The 13,341-nt window shown below is 37.1% G+C and overlaps 1 long non-coding RNA gene across 1 annotated transcript; it reads left to right on the plus strand.

Moving 5' to 3' along the window:
- The first annotated feature begins 5,403 nt into the window (after positions 1 to 5,403).
- On the plus strand, positions 5,404 to 7,312 carry LOC141611102 (uncharacterized). The gene is made up of 2 exons (XR_012528504.1): positions 5,404 to 5,605; positions 6,137 to 7,312. It is a non-coding gene; the product is annotated as an uncharacterized LOC141611102 (long non-coding RNA).
- The last annotated feature ends 6,029 nt before the right edge of the window (positions 7,313 to 13,341 follow it).

Here is a 13,341-nt window from a genome sequence, read left to right on the forward strand (position 1 = left end):
TTTAGAATCTTCACATAACTGGAAAAAACAGAGGGAGCTAAATTTCCTTATCTTTTTGTATACCATCTTTCTTGTAAGTTTTTGTAGTTGGGTTCCTATGGTTTTTTGACTTTCTTTCTTACTACCATCTCTAATACTCCCTCTGGCCTCTGTCCCGGTCATTTGTTGTACTTTTTCATTTTTGGGTGTCTCAGTCAATTGTTGTCCTTTTTATTTTAAGAATGAACTTGATGAGCAATTTGATCATTCACACTCAATTTGTTTCACCTGTCATTTAGTAATTGACTCCATCCTTTTTCCTTGATCTTTGTGTTAAAACCAAAGGACAACAATTGACCGAAACGGAGAGAGTAATTATTGGGGTAGATCGTCTTACCGTATGAGACAATCCTTTTATAGATAGAGGTACTCATTTTTTTTTTTGATAGCTGAAAAGCGATAAAAACACTCATTTATTGAGTGTAATAAATGAGTATTTAAATACTAAAAAACCGTCTCACATTATAAGATGGTCTTTGTATTTGTGTTGGTTTGTGCACTAAATTTCCTTTTATAAAGGGCCCACACAGATGTTTAGAAGGATTACTATACAGGATTTTTTCCTAGAAAGATTTTTTTGTTTAGTAGAATTGTTTATTTATTGACTAATAAGGTGGTTCGGGTGGAAAACATGATTTGGAGAATCCATTAGTGTAATTTATGTATGATAATGAATTTTAATATGGTCATTTAAATATTATCGACATAGTCACTGGCAAAGAGAATACCCTGACCAGAAGCAGATTTGAGATATTTCAGTACCAAAATATTATTTGTTCTAGACCGTTGAATGTAGTAACAATATCACAAGTGTTATGCAGATGTTCTTCAATAATCTTCTATGTGATTTTTGAGTGAGCTTACTTATTGGGAAGTGTTATGCAGATTTTCTTCAATAATCTTCTATGTGATTTTTGAGTGAGCTTACTTTTCCCAATATTGTAACTCATTTGTGTAACAGGCTGTACATTTAAATAATATGAAGTATAATATTGTATTCTAAAATTATAAAAGATTGTTTATATATTTTTCTATGTATGCCTATGTAATTTTGCACGGGTCCTAAACTAGTATTAAGGATTTTAGAGAATACTCCTTAAATTATTCTTAGAAAATAATCCCTTCAATACACACCAAATTTCCCAAGACACCTAATAAATTTTCACAAAAAATATAATTTTGTGAATTAAATTTTAAGTTTTATTTTTCAAAGATTTATATTTTTGACCTCCAAAAAGCAAATAGGGAGTTTGGTGTGCATTGGAGGGAGTATATTACAAGGATAGATATTATTTATTATGTCAAAATTATCACACGGAAACTATTTTTTTTTTGTTTTCTTGCTATTTAACTGCACGTATTTTTTTTTTAAAAAGAAATTAATTAAATCAATAGCAACAACATAAACAATGTTTTGAGGTATATCATTCACCCACATTCTCCTAGTTAACAACCAAGGAAAAGCATGCACTAACATATGAGCTACCCTATTAAAACACCTATGAATAAAAGAAAAGACCACAGTTTGGAACAAATTACAAATAGAATAAATGTCTTCATAAATTAAATGAGCATCACTTTTTCCCGTCTTCTTCTGCCTTAGTTCGTTGATAACCACCAAGGAGCATCAGGCAGCGCAACCCGGCTACGGAGAGCTATTCCGCTGCTTCCTCTTGCCACATGAGCCTCTGCTTCCTTAACCCCCCCACATATCACTACTATGAACTGCTACACTCCACCGTACTACCCCTTCACCGTCTCGGGCCACCACTCCAAATCCCACCCCAATTCCTTTCACTACCACGACGTCAACATTGATTTTGATCATTCTCCTCGTCGGTCTCCTCCACCCAACACCTTGTCTAGACCCACCGTCCCTTTCCCCACGTCTTCCATCAGCCATCATTCTCTGGGCCTCATTCCCTAATCCTTCCGTCACACGCTCACCAAAACCTATTTCACCTCTCATCTCTTGAACAATTTATTTTGCTCTCCTAACCACCTGTCACTCCTCCCTGAATTCCTCTTCAAAAATAAAAGTGTTACGCCTCTCCCAGATCGCCCAACAACATGTCATAAACACAATCATCCTCCCTCATCTCACCAAAGATCCTCTCCACCCACCCCCTCACCCACTCATTCCCACCTTCGATCGAGACATCCAAGCCCATCTCCTCCCAAATATCATCCACCCACCCACAATCCCTAACCACATATAGACAAGTTTCCATGTTATTGAGGCAAAAAGGGCAGTCCATGTCGACACCATTAAGCCTTTTGGCGATATTCCGCTTCGTGGCTATGGCATCGTGACACAACTGCTAGAAAAACACTTTAATACGAGGAAGAACCGGCGTTTTTCAAATCATATTCCAAAGCTATTTATTCCGAGAGTAATCCGATGATTCATCCTTTTCACAATCCCCCACAAGTATCTTATAAGCCGACTTTACCGAGTAATCACCAACTTTCTCAAGATCCCAACACCAAACATCAACCGTCAACCGGTCGAGATGCACTAGTTTGAATATTACATATCCTATCCTTCTCAAAGGGGAGAAAATGGAGCTTACCTTATCAATGTCCCAGCCCGTGCCATCGTCCCGCATCAACTCAGCCACCTGCATATTTGGGTCATGACCATTAATTGGAGAAATAATTCGACGAGTTTGGGTTTTAGGAATCCAAGGATCCCGCCACACCGAAGTGCTCCATCCGTCCCCAACTCGTCTTCTTACCCTCACTTTTATCACCTCTCAAGCCTCCCAGACACTTCTCCGATCCATGTATAGCTCGGGTTATACCCGATTTCCGCGTCCATAAAGGAACGATCATAGAAGTACTTCCCTTTTAGCACACTAGCCATAAGACTCGTCTCATTTGTCAATAATCTCCACGTCTGCTTCCCTAAAAGAGCTATATTAAATTTGTTGAAATCCCGAAAGCCCAATCCTCCCCTACATTTCGGTCGAGCCATCATATCCCACGCGACCCAATGGATTTTTCCCTTCCCTTTCTTCGCACCCCACCAAAAAGCTGAGACTACTGAACATGGTTTTGTGACAAAATTGCAATGGTAACTTAAAAACACTCATAGCGTACGCGGACATAGCTTGAGCAATTGCCTTAATTAAAATCTCCTTCCCTTCCTTACTTAGTAATAAACCCTTCCACCTCTGCAATTCCGACAATTTATCACGAATAATATTGGTAAGGGCTTGCTTTGACTGACCTATCACCATAGACAGCCCGAGAGTACCTTGTTCCCACTTCTCGCACCCCGCTATGACCGCTACCACTTTAGCTTTTCGAGATGGCACCGTCCACTTACTAAACGAAATAGTTGTCTTCTCTAAACTCACCATTTGACCAGAGGCTTTTTCATATTTTATCAAGATATCACGAACTTGCCTCACGCTTCCTTCCCATTACCTTTCACAAAAATAATACTATCATCAGCAAAAGGAAGATGGGATACCATTGGAGCCATATGAGCAACACACACCTATGTATGGACCCTGACACCATCGCATGTCGAATCGTAGTAGACATGGCTTCTGCACATAAAATGAAAAGATAAGGCGATAACGGGTCACCTTGCCTTAAGCCCTATTTGGAGTAAAAGCCGCCGGAACTGACCCATTAACGAGCACCGAGTAGCTAACCGATCTTACACATTCCATAACTCTATTCACCCAGGACCCCACAAAACCCATCCTCCACAAAACTTGCTCCAAGAAATTCCATTCGACACGATCATATGCCTTAGACATATCCTGTTTCAGAGCCATATGATCCCCACACTCTTGGCATTCTTCATATGATGGAATAATTCAAAAGCAGCAAGGATATTATCTGTTATTAACCTACCCGTGGTAAAAGCACTTTGGTTTTCCGAGACGATATTACCAAGGAACAGTTTCATCCCATTAGGAATAAGGACAATTTGATGAGTTGAATTTAATACCCCCGAGAAAAGGTGTCCCATTCAGAATATTTAATACAGTACCAATTACAGACAATCCAACAATATGCAATTACGTTTGAAAAAATAACGCATTTATACTATCAGGTCCGGAGCTTTCACAGGGTGCATTTGATTCAATGCTTCAATGGCTTCTTCTGCTCTACATCCCCCTTACTACGGTCGTTTGGTTACCCACTAAACAATGCAGGAACTTAAATTCATGTGAATTGCAAAATGGGTATGTTGTTTGGTTACCCCAATTCACATGAATTGGAAGTTCCCATGAATTCCAATTGCTCCACAATGGAGGAAGTTGCTTACCTAGGCCCCCTAGTTAAGTTAGAATGCCTACATGAATTGCACTTCCTCCATGGCAACCAAACATTTTTTTGCAATTCACATGAATTCCAAATTCACGTGTTTTATGACTTCCTAGGCAATACGAATTCCTATATGCAACCAAACGACCAAGAAAATAAAAAATTTTCTTGGTTTTCCCTCCAAATGCTTCCATCTAAATAAAGAAACAAGTAAAACTTTCTTTTTTCAAACTATTATCTTTTCATTAAAATATAATCATATAGTTAAATTCAAAATTATGATTTTTTCATCAAAATAAAAGAAAATTGATGTTAAATTATAAATTATAAGTTGGTAAATTTTTCATTAACCTCGTGACAAAAAAAAAAATTAATTACAATAATTGGAGAAAATTTACAAAGAAAATCCTTAAGTTTATGGTAAAAAAAATATAGATTTCATAAAAATACACCCTTCATAACTTTAATTTTCCATTATAAATAACACCCTACAAAATAAATACTCTATACATGTCCGTCTTTGAGGGTTTGCGGCCCAAACGGTCGCACAGGGCCCCAAAATTTTTGGCCCAAAACTGGTCTTGGAAGCCTGAGAAAAAACCTAAAATTAGATAAGAATGTTTTGACAATGGGGGTTTTAACATACAATGTAGCGCAAGCTAGTGGTTCTAATTGTGTTGTTAAGTGTTTGATGTAGTATGACGTCCCAGGTTCGACTACCAATTGCCCTCCATTTTCCTATTTTAACCCCGGCTCAGATACCTTAATAGTTGGGATTAAACTTATATTTTAAGTTGAAAAATACAATATAGGCCATTACGTCCCCGTTTTAAGATTTCGCACAGGGGCCCTGAAATCTCAGAAGCGGCCCTGACTCTATATATACCGCGCAAATAACACTCTACAAAATAAATACTCTATATATACCGTACATTGCACGGAATCTATACTAGTTTTTCAGTAAGGATATTATTGATCTCGCTTATCACCCTCCTACCTCGTTAAAATTACACGGACTGGTAGACCCCCACCTTCCGTCCTACTTATTGACCCATTTACCTTAGTTTAAAAAAAAACGATGACAGACTGTAAAAGTGTAATATAAATCCCAAACTCAAAATTCGATCAAATAAACAAAATCAGAAAAACAAACCCCAATCTCAAATCCCAAACCAACCCCTCGTCCCCTCCGATTGACCTCCGTTCGCCGGCGCCGACTCTACCACCGCTCATTTCTTCAGGCATCAGTTGATCAGCGAAACCCAACTTAATTACCAAGGTAATTAATTAAACTTTATTCCCTAATTTCTTTCCCTAATTTAAATTGTGTTGAGGATTTTATTGAATTGAATTAATAGTTTAGGTGTTCAATTGTACCGTTAATCTGTAAAGTTAATAGGATTTGATAATTTTGATTGCGTAATAAATAACCTGATGTTTAATTGTTAATTGGTAAAGTTAGGAGCTTTTGTCACCAGAAAATTAGTCTTTCCGTTGTGGTTATTTGTTTACGTATTTCATTTTATTACTACTCCCTCTGTTTCCCGGTGATTTGTTGTTCTTTTCCATTTTGGGTATCTCAGATCAATTGTTGTCCTTTCTATTTTAAGAATAAACGTGATGAACAATTTGATCATTTACACTAAAATTGTTCCATTTGTCATTTAGTAATTGACCCCCTCTTTCTTCCTTGGTCTTTGTGCCAAAACCAAAAGACAACAGGGAGTACTTACAGTTTGGCAGTTTAGGTATGCTTGCTTTTGTTGGATAATTTGACTATCCATAATTGTTGTGGTCAACTTAAACGCAGAGCAATGCTACAACACAATTGGAGCTCCCTTCCTGACGACATTATCGCCGAGATTATCTCCCATCTCGACGTTTCTCGACCTCGAAGCTCTGCCATTAATATTTCCGCAACTACTTTAAAGGTTAATTATTTGGGACCTGTTACGTTCAATATTTCTGAGTTTTGGAAAATTCTTGATAACCTCTTTACCATATTCACCACACCCTCTACCAACACCTTTAGTATTTATCTTGACGATACCCTCTATGAAAGACCTTGTGTAAGGCTTATCTTAGACTCATGGGCTCATCGACTACGTGTTCGTAACACACAACACATCGAGATTAGATCTGATTATGTTTCCTTTGGTGACCGAGTTTGCCTGCCTAGCGTTTTCCAAATTCAATCATTGGTATCACTTCACTTGTCATGTGTTCCGCTTGTTTCACATCCCATCCTTCTTCCAAACCTCAAGAAACTTAGTCTTGGTTCTGTTAATCACGGATTTTTGGGACGGCTATTAATTGGTTGCCCGTCACTTGAAGACTTGTCCTTTTCCCTTACTGATAAGCCAAAGGGTAGAAATGGGTTCGTGTCAATATCGAGTAAGAATTTGCAGCGATTGTGTATGATTCTAAATACATACCTGGTCCTTGGGAACATTGAGGTTGTCATCGATACTCCAGCATTGGACCACTTGTTCTTTAGTGCTAATTCTCCCCGTTTATCAATGCGGATGACCGATTCTGTTTCCAACCTCAAGTCTCTTAGGAGGATATAAGTTATAGACGGAAAAGTTCCAAGGATAAGCTTTTACAAAGCCCATGATTTTGCAGCAACTAACCATAATCAGTAACGACGACGGGGGAGCACTTCTGCTGTTCTGCACTTGGTAAGAGAAGTGCTCTTCATGATGTTCCTAATTGTTCAATAGTTGCTTTTTTCCAAGAACAATTGGAGCACTTCTGCACTTGGTAAGGGCAACTCATGGTATTGTTTCTTTTTCTTGTGACTCATGTAACCAAGACTCGTTTAATAAATTATTATGAAAATTTTATCATAAAGTTCTTTAAAAAAAATTATTTATCTTAACAGCGGAGATAGATTTATGAAGAGGGTGAAATATTAAATATTGTAAATATTTAAATTTAAGTATGTCTATTTATAACTCATCATACCTAGAGTACATGCTAAAAATACCAACCTTTATTCTAGGAAATATGTTTTAGACAGGAAAATATCGAGTTTTTCTTGTTCTTTTAATAAATATTCTTTTGGTAAATAGGGGATTTGTGTGCCAATCAAAATATACAAGAGTTGTTACTTGTTAGGATTATATAAGCATAGCGATTATATAAGCATAGCCCATATTAAACACGGAGTATTAGGTTACCATAAACCTAATCACACATCAATGGTACAACACCATAGATGGGAGTTCTCTTCAGTCTTCACGACGACATCAACAACATTACCTCCCGCCTTAACCTTCTTTGCGACATCGTCATTACTATTTCCACTACTAGTTTCAGCATCAAACAAAAGTACGATCTATACAAACCTACCTTATTCGCTCCACCCGTTATCGACACATTTTGTCTCGATATTCACGTTTACCACTACGACGAACCTCGTTGCTGGCCAATCATCGACACATGGGCTCGTCAACTACCTTCTCGTAATGTCCAACACATGAAGGTCGGTAGCTGTGGAGGTTTCGATAAATTTGATGAAAATGAATTGTACCTACCAAACGTTTTTCATCAATTGGCCTACTACCTTACCCGAATTGATTCACCTTAAATTGTCAACGAGCTTATCCCAATCAATTGGCCTACTACCTTACACAGAGAGGATTTGGAATCAAGAAGCCGAGTTTATGCTAGTTCAACAAGGGAAACGTATAGAATTGTATCCGCATTTCGATCAATTCAGTGAAGATGTGTTGAATCTAGTGACAATGTTGCTAAGAAGTGCCAAAGTTTTGGAGAAGCTCGTTCTCAATTTTGCCAAACTTTATTTGAGTGTGTAGAGAGTACCTCACGATGTCAAGTCGAACTCTTATGAGCTAGACTGATTACTCGCTCCGTCGAAATTATTTATTTAATGAAAGTATATTATAATTGTTTTTTTAGCTATTTTGGTATGACTTGAATATAAGTACTATTCCGTATTACTGCTAAGTCAATATTATAAATCTCGGCCGTAATCTTATTATTAAGAGGACTATTATCTTCCCTAACTTGACTTGTCTTCAATTAAAGATGTGTTCGTCTTCAGTTAACTATGTGTTCGCCTTAACTCGTCTTCAATTAACTCGGAGTAAAACTCCGAGTTACTCACGATTCGACGTCGAAGGGAAACATACAATTTAAATAAATACAAAACTAAAAGTCAAAGAAGAAATCAAATTGGTCATATCTCAATCAGGTACAAAACCATTGCTTGCTCTATTGTTATGAGCAAAGTCATCTCAAACGAATACATCGACAAGTCAACAACAATTAACAAAACTTGGCTTTCCGTATACAAACTACTTCCAACTTAATTGAATTCGACATCCCATCTCACCGAAAGACTAATTTACTAAGTACAAAATATATAACTAATAATAGCCACAACAATAATATAACTACATTAGAATTTCAGCACGTAAATCTATTAAACCAATAACAATTAGCAACCTCGAATAATAATAATAATAATATTAGGGCTGATAAAATCTTGTTACCTTAACTGTAAAATCAACCGTAAATCATTCGCAGGTTATTCCCGAAAACCAATCATGCAATAAGGAGGATGCACTGTCAGTGACACAAACTACAAAAAAGCATATGGCCGATCGATGAATTATGCGAACCCAGTAAAGGGAGGATGATATGGCCATGACATTTTTTTATTTTTTATTTTTTTAATTCTAAAATACAATATTAGACTATAAAACTATTATAGTCAAATTAAATATTAAAATAATTCGGGTATTACATCCAATTATGACCTGAAAGTCTGAAACCTAAATGGACCCGACCCGACCTCACCGAATATATAAAGTAACATAAATCCTAATACTACGTACTCAAAAGTCAAATCTAATCTCCTAAACCTAAATAGTAAATACCCTGCCGTTCCTCATCAACAACCCCCACAAGCAGACATTCACCAAAACCAATGTTGAGCGAAGCCGTTTCAGTCGTTAATAGATGGAGCTCGCTTCCGGACGACATCTTCGCCGACATAATCTCCCGTGTCGGCTTTACTCATAAAGCCGTCATTACTGTATCCAATACTAGTTTTATCATTAAACATACAGACGATGTAAGCGAACGATGGTTCATTCCACCCTATGATCTATACGAGTTTTGGACCAGCCTCGATAACCTCTTTACTGTGTTCATTCCACCCTTTATCGACACTTTCATTCTCGATCTTCACCCTGCTCACTATGACGAGCCTCGTTGCTGGCCTATCATGGATAGATGGGCTCGTCAACTACGTGCTTACAACATCCAACACTTTACGGCTAAAGGTTTGCGTCGTCATCGCTCCGATGATCAAGTGTATCCACCAAATTTTTTTCGAATGCATTCGTTGGTATCACTCAAGTTGAATTTGTGTGATAACAGGATTGAATCGAGCGTTCCTCTTTCCATTATTCTACTTCCAAACCTCAAGAAACTAAAGCTAGATTGGATTAATTATGGGTTTTTGAAACGGTTATTAAGTAATTGCCCATCACTCGAAGACTTGTTGGTGTCCGTGTGCGTTGATAGGATTGAGGAGCGTTTGGTATCACTTACAAGCAAGAAATTAAAGCGATTACTTATAGCGCTAGAAGGATTTTCGATCAATGATTTTATCATTGATGCTCCAATGTTGGAGAAATTGGATTATTATTCGTTTTCCATATTATCAATGCGGATGTTAGATTCAATTTCGGACGTGAAGTCTCTTAAAGTCGAAGTCAGTGCAAGTTCGAGGAGGATCGAACTTGGTTCGAAGACGACAATGATATTCCCTAATTTAAGTCATCTAAACTTAGTTATATATTCGCCTGAAGTATTCAAAGCAATAGGTTTAATGCTACATTGTCCTAAGTTAGAGGTTTTTGAGCTACGTCTTGATAAGATTTACTACTACAGGATTAGAAAGATGGTTTGGAATAAAGAAGCAGTATTCGTACCCGTTGAGCATGTGAAGCACATAAAGTTATATCCGAGTACGGGGTTCGATTGTATTGGCAAAGAATTGTTGGATTTAGTGAGATTCTTGCTAAGAAGTGCCAAGGTTTTGAAGAAGCTCACTATAAATGCATACGACCCTCATAGTTTTTACTTGGCCAAACCTTACTTTTACGAAGCTTTATTCGAGTGTGCTAAGGCTACATCCCGATGTCAAATCGAACTCTTGGGAGTAGATAAACAGCCTTAGGAAGACGTTTTAGGGCTAAAGTTGCGGAACTTTGAACGGAACAACAAGGGGCTGATCGGCAAAGTAGAGACATCACAAATAAAGTTAATTGAGTAGATTTTGTTTTTTCCTTTAATCAAGTTATGGTGTTTGATCTTTTATTTCGAGTTAAATAAAATTACTATGCTATCTTTTTATTCAATTTTACTTATAAACAACATTGCTTCTATTGAGCTAGCCAGACGGTTTCGTATAATTATTGTCTTGTAATCACATTTGTTTACCCAAATACATTTGTGCTAGTACTTATAAGGACTATTGTCTTCCCTAACTTCTCATTATTATAATAACAATCATGCGTCATCATCCTCGGCTGCTACGTCACCGCAGCCGGACCAACCCGGTTCGCCTGCCCATGACCCGGTTCGTGATGGGTATTTGTCTGATGATCCGATTCATCATGTGTCTAGTTCTTCCAATCGTCGCGGTGAGAGGAAAAAAGGTTGGTGTTTTTTTTTTTTATAAGATTAGTTAATGTTATTGTTTTTTTATTTTTTTGGATATCGAGGTTTCGATACCTTTTTACCAGGTGCGCACTGGGTAAATCTCGATATACGAAAATACGTGTTATCTATGAGTAATGGGTGTTTTATTAGGAGTGGAAAGTTTTAATTTTGTTGAATTTTTTTTATTTTGATTATACATTTATTTGTTGATGGATAAAGTTGATTATGAGTAATTTAATATCTTATGTTTTATTTTTGTGTATTTATGTTGAAGTGATTCTATTGCATGTTGCTTGTTCAAACAAGTTTACATTTTATTTGAAAATGACATGATCCATCTGTTAGAAGGCCCATAATTTCGGCGTAAATTCGGGTTATTTCTGTGAATGCATCAACTGAGTAGAAGTGTTTGTCAAGGAATGTTAGGTGTATATGCTTCTCAGTTTAAGGTTTATGATCCTTGCCATCTAAGCTAGCTGATCGGAGTTGCCCTGTCTTTTAAGAAAGTCATGATTTTCCTTTCGAGTTGTAAAGCTACCCACCAATTGTAGATAGGTGAATTACCCGTCTTCTTAATCAATGAGATTAAAACGGTTTAAAAGTCGCGAAGTTTGTGAATTTGTATGTTCACCAGGAATACATCCGAAAGAAGTAGATATGTTAAGTTGACCCTTATTTTCTTATCCGAAAAGAAATACGTGGGGTGATAAACGAGTAGGAGGCCTTTTGGCATTTTAGGGAGCATAGGTGATCCACGTAAGGGATTAGTTTAATGATCGTGTTTGATAGGAAGGCGGTGTTGGTGGTGGGTTATTACGCTTTAAAGCCGTATGTGCATTGATTCTAGACTGTAGAGCATCCTTAACACTTTTCAATTGCCTGATATACATGTGGTCCTAATAAATAGAGGTAAGAGTTTTATGGATATAGCACCTTATCATAAACCAACTGGGTTTGTGTTGTTGCTTGCATGTAGAGAAAGAGTGGCTTTAACAAGTTGCAGGGTCATGTTGTTGTCTTTTCTTTGGGTTTGAGGTTATGGTCTTGTGGGGACCTGGTAATGCATGTAGGTTTGTGTCAATTCCATTGTGTTGGACTAGGTGGAGGTTTTTCTGGTTATGATTGGATTGTGTTGTTTAGGTCAATAATGTTAGTGACGATAATAATTTGATCATTCAGGTTACGAGTGCATTATTGACGGTATAATCAATTTGTGTCTTTTACTCGTTTGGTTTGGCGGAGATGTGGATTGAGTTGATTTTTGGTTAGGTTGGTAGGTGATAGTTTTTTTGGGTACTTAGTTATAGCTTCCCTGTATACCGACTTTCTAGAGGTAACAAAATAGGCGTTCAACAAAAAGATACAAATAAAAAGATTTTGACTTGGACGAGTTGTAGCTTGGACACTTATCGCCTGTTTTACTTGATGTTGGGCGCTTTATAAATTAGTCAATATCGATTGAAGCCGTGTAGAAAAATAATGTGACTTTTATCGCCGGGCGTTGTTGCTTAGTCATGAAAAGTGTGACAATTAAGTTTGTGAAAGTTTTATTGGTTATGATTGGCTTGTGGTTGTTTAGGTCAATAATGTTTGTGACGATAATAAATTTGATTTTTCAGGTTACGAGTGCATTATTGAGGGAATAATTAGTTTTTGTCTTTTAGTCGTTTGGTTTGGCGGGGATATGGATTTAATTGGTTTTTGGTTAGGTTGGTAGGTGATAGTTTTATGTGTATGTAGTTAAAACTTGTCCGATACTTGAGTTGGGTGCATTATAAATCAGTCAAAATAAGGCGGCTTTTACCGGGGATTGTTTCTTAGTCATGAAAAGGGTGACAATTAAGTTTGTGGAAGTTTTGTTTCTGTAACTTTGTTCTCATAGCATTTATATTCACATGTTTTGTTATGGTTGCTACTATGATTGCTGTTAGTACAGATTTATCATATTATGTTGGTGTCTCGGCATTATCATTGTCAGTGGTAATTTCTGGAGATCGGGATTTATCATATTGTGGTGAAACTGAATTGTGCTGCAAAATTGAGATGTCTGTGCTTGTATGGCCAGTGTAAAAGATGGAAAAAATATTCATGGTCAAGTGGGGACTAGGGTCAAATTTGCCTCTCATTTCTCGACATTGTCTAATACTGTAATATTGATTGCGCTATGAGATCCTTCGTGATTTCAAAGACATTTTCTCAAATCTTGATCCCGGCAAGGGATTATTTGCTGATGCTCGTTTTATATAAACAGTGAACCTTTAACATTGCTTCTTGTGGTTTATGAGAAACTCTCGGGTCGCAATGAGAGCACTA

The sequence above is a fragment of the Silene latifolia genome, chromosome 11, assembly GCF_048544455.1.
Source record: "Silene latifolia isolate original U9 population chromosome 11, ASM4854445v1, whole genome shotgun sequence".
In the NCBI taxonomy this organism is placed as follows: domain Eukaryota; kingdom Viridiplantae; phylum Streptophyta; class Magnoliopsida; order Caryophyllales; family Caryophyllaceae; genus Silene; species Silene latifolia.